The sequence below is a fragment of the Cynoglossus semilaevis genome, chromosome 3, assembly GCF_000523025.1.
Source record: "Cynoglossus semilaevis isolate Cse_v1.0 chromosome 3, Cse_v1.0, whole genome shotgun sequence".
In the NCBI taxonomy this organism is placed as follows: Eukaryota; Metazoa; Chordata; class Actinopteri; order Pleuronectiformes; family Cynoglossidae; genus Cynoglossus; species Cynoglossus semilaevis.
Genome location: NC_024309.1, coordinates 1,960,756 through 1,964,213, shown reverse-complemented (window position 1 = coordinate 1,964,213; position 3,458 = coordinate 1,960,756). Strand labels below are relative to the sequence as shown.

Genomic DNA, 3,458 nt, shown 5'->3' with positions numbered 1-3,458 from the left:
ATCGCAATCGATTTTGTTACTGGACTACCTTCTTCACAAGGTAATACGGTCATTCTGACCATTGTGGACAGGTTTTCTAAGGCTGTGCACAGTTGTGCCTGTTTCCCTGTTTTCCCCCATTCTTGTGTTGTGCACTTGTCTCTGTCTGTGTGGTGGGTGTGGCACATTTCCCTGACTCTGCCTGGTTAATCACTGAAGCACACCTGCTGTTCCTCAGCACCTGCCTTCAATCAACCATTACTCTGACGGCATAAAAACCCTGGCCTCCCACTGGTCAGATCGTTTGTTCAGCCACCGTGGTAGCTAACGTCCAGATTGACTTGAACTATTGTTCTTTGTGGTTCCTGTTAAAGTTGAATTAGAAAATAAATCCTTGTTTTTCACTTAACGTTGTCTGAGCCTGCATTTGGGTCATTACTGGTTTAAATCATGACACTTACGCATACAGTAGCCTCTGATTTTAATTAAAATCTTTGTTTAATATGTTAGTAATTTTCCTGGGTCAATGTGACTCAGATAAGCAGTGTTTATGTTGTCTTAACTCCAATAGTAATCGTATCAACAAATGCCAAACGCAATGCTGTTAATGTCTAACACAGTGATTCCCAACCCCTGTGCCGTGGCACACTAGTGTTCCGTGAGAGGTCATTAGGTGTTAAAAAAAATCAAATTTCACTTGATTAGTCCCAAAACTATTTATTCACTGCAAATATTGTTCTTCGTTCGTACCCGTGTGACAAGCAGAGCAACTAAATCTTCTTCCACTAGGTGGCAGCAGATGCTATTAAAACTAAAAAAAGATAATCAGAGCTGTTGTAGATCTTTGTTAGTGTCTTTCTTTCTTCAATTCCTGTCAGTATATCAGTGTTTTCTTTAACTAGAATATTATTAAATGTAAGTTAAATTTTATTTATATACTTTTTGTAAGATTTTTGTATGGTGTTCACTTTACGCATACGGAAATTATTCCTATAAACTAAAATTTGGCGCCACTCAGGCTGAGTGGGCGGGGCTGACAGGTTCCTACTGTGTAGAGATGCGGTAGAGGAAGAGTGTTGTCGTGGCCGAGTGGTTAAGGCGATGGACTAGAAATCCATTGGGGTCTCCCCGCGCAGGTTCGAATCCTGCCGACAACGTCCAAATTTTTTCCCCCCTGTCTGTACAGAGATATTTACGATGACTTTTAATCAAGCCATAACAGTGTTATTTATGGCTTGGTAAATGAGCTCTCTCCGAGATAACTAGATATGTATGGAAGTACCCTTCAGGGAAATAAATCCCCTGCAGCACTATAAACACGTGAGATTAGACACAAGAATAAAACAAATACAAGAATAGAAGCACACTATCTGAAAGAGAAGAACAGTTATCCTCAAAACAGTGGATACATTGTTACAGTTATCCTGTTCACATGTGTTGTTGGTATTAAATTGTGTATCCTATGGGGGTGAGTAAAATAGCTCAAGTTAAGGAGAACATTGCCACCTGCTGTCAGAGAAGGACACCTACACGCTGACGCTGTGCCGTGGGGAGGAGCTGCCACACACACGTACAAACTTCAGTGTACCACGCTAAAAAGGGATTTAAAAAGAAACATCTGGAATCCTGTCAATTGTGCCACAAGCTATAACTACCAGCTAATTATACAGTCCTTTCCACCACAACACTCCTGGCTAGTGGGGGCGCTGTAATGTTTTTTTTGTTTCTTTTGTACACTATATTCAGTGCTAGTATTTTTGTGCTGATGTTTTATATTCAGATGTTTTATTGTTCTTATATATTTATGTATATATAAATATAAACAGTTTCAACAAGATATAATAGCATATACAATGTATTTCAGTATAACCTATAACATTTCCTAACAAAGTCTTAAAAAAATTGAATTTAAAATCAATTAAAAATGTAAACGTGAAAATGTGAATTTCCCCCGCGTACCATGAGAGAGCGCCCGCGCACCACTGGTGGTTTCACAGTTTACGAACCACTGCACCAGGTAATAGGTTTCAGGTGCAAATTCTATGTATTGGATTTTTTAATTTTGCATGCAGTTAGCTCTGTGACATAAACAACACAAATTAAACTAATATATAGATTCATAATAAATTAGAAAACAATAAATGAGAATTCCAGCTGTAAAATGGCTTCTTTCAATTTGCACATGATAACACTTGACTAGACTGTACTGTACATTAATGCTTAGTTTTGCACTTTAATGTTTCTTGTCTATTCAGTGACAAACAACAGTGATATGCAAACAGGTAAATACTTGTTATGCATGAGGTTTTTGCTCTGTTGACATACATTTCGAACCCAGGACAACTGCTTGGAAGGCAGCTATGCTCAGCACTATACCACCATCACTGTGAGAAAACTGAGACTTATCTCAAAACAGGAGCCTGCATGAGGAATTTACATCAAATACACAAGGGTGTATGTGGAATATTCATCTGGAAAAAAAGAGAGAAGGGGGAGGAAGAAGCAGAAAGCAAAAAAAGCAAAGGATCCTCCAAACTTCTGGTGTTTTAATCTCCGGCTCTACGTTGAACCCTGAGAGGGATTAAACAGAAAAAATAGTCTTCTGTCTTACTGAGGTCCTTGACTTACTGCCCTCTTGTGGCCAGGTTTCTCCATCTACACCTGTGTTTCCTCCACTTCCATGTCTGTGTCTTGGAGATTGTTGGATTGTTTTTTGTTCACTGGAGCTATGTTTAGGGTAAAAGTTGTTTTCTTTTTGGACTCTTCTCTTAAACCATCTGTCTGCTCTGGTGGGAATATGTTGGAGCTCATTCTGAAAAGTCGTTAATTTTCCCTAAAACTGTGCAGGACAAGTGGAGAATTCTCTGATTCGGTGGAGAGCTTTGGTTAAAAGTGATTGCTTTGCGATGGCCAGGAATCGAACCCGGGTCAACTGCTTGGAAGGCAGCTATGCTCACCACTATACCACCATCGCTGTGCTTAAAGAATTTCGTATGGCAGTCTATTTGACAGGAGAGAGGAGGGAGGCGTAGGAGTAGACATCAAGAAGAGAAAAAGGAGAAAAGTACTAAGACAGAAGAATGTGACTTTAACAAGTACTGTTTCCACTTATAGAGGGATAAATAAACAGCTAAATAGATACAGTATATTTTTTCACAACAGGCTTATGCTCTGTTAACTTAAACTTAAATCCTCTGCGATGGCCAGGAATCGAACCCGGGTCAACTGCTTGGAAGGCAGCTATGCTCACCACTATACCACCATCGCGGTCTGTATGGGTTTTTCTTTATCTCTAATTCACAACAATGTATGAGGAATATTTATCCAGAAAAACGGTGGAGAGCTTTGGTTAAAAGTGATTGCACTGCGATGACCAGGAATCGAACCCGGGTCAACTGCTTGGAAGGCAGCTATGCTCACCACTATACCACCATCGCTGTGAAAACACCATGAATTCCCTCAAAAGAGAAGAATCAAAA

At 39.8% G+C, this 3,458-nt stretch overlaps 4 non-coding genes across 4 annotated transcripts; 1 reads left to right on the top strand and 3 right to left on the bottom strand.

Moving 5' to 3' along the window:
• Positions 1–1,054: 1,054 nt before the first annotated feature.
• Positions 1,055–1,136, top strand: trnas-aga (transfer RNA serine (anticodon AGA)). Its single transcript has one exon. It is a non-coding gene; the product is annotated as a tRNA-Ser (tRNA).
• A 1,745-nt stretch (positions 1,137–2,881) lies between these two features.
• On the bottom strand, positions 2,882–2,953 carry trnag-ucc (transfer RNA glycine (anticodon UCC)). The gene has a single exon. It is a non-coding gene; the product is annotated as a tRNA-Gly (tRNA).
• Positions 2,954–3,174: 221 nt separating this feature from the next.
• trnag-ucc (transfer RNA glycine (anticodon UCC)) lies at positions 3,175–3,246 on the bottom strand. Its single transcript has one exon. It is a non-coding gene; the product is annotated as a tRNA-Gly (tRNA).
• Positions 3,247–3,344: 98 nt separating this feature from the next.
• Positions 3,345–3,416, bottom strand: trnag-ucc (transfer RNA glycine (anticodon UCC)). The gene has a single exon. It is a non-coding gene; the product is annotated as a tRNA-Gly (tRNA).
• Between the last annotated feature and the right edge of the window lie 42 nt (positions 3,417–3,458).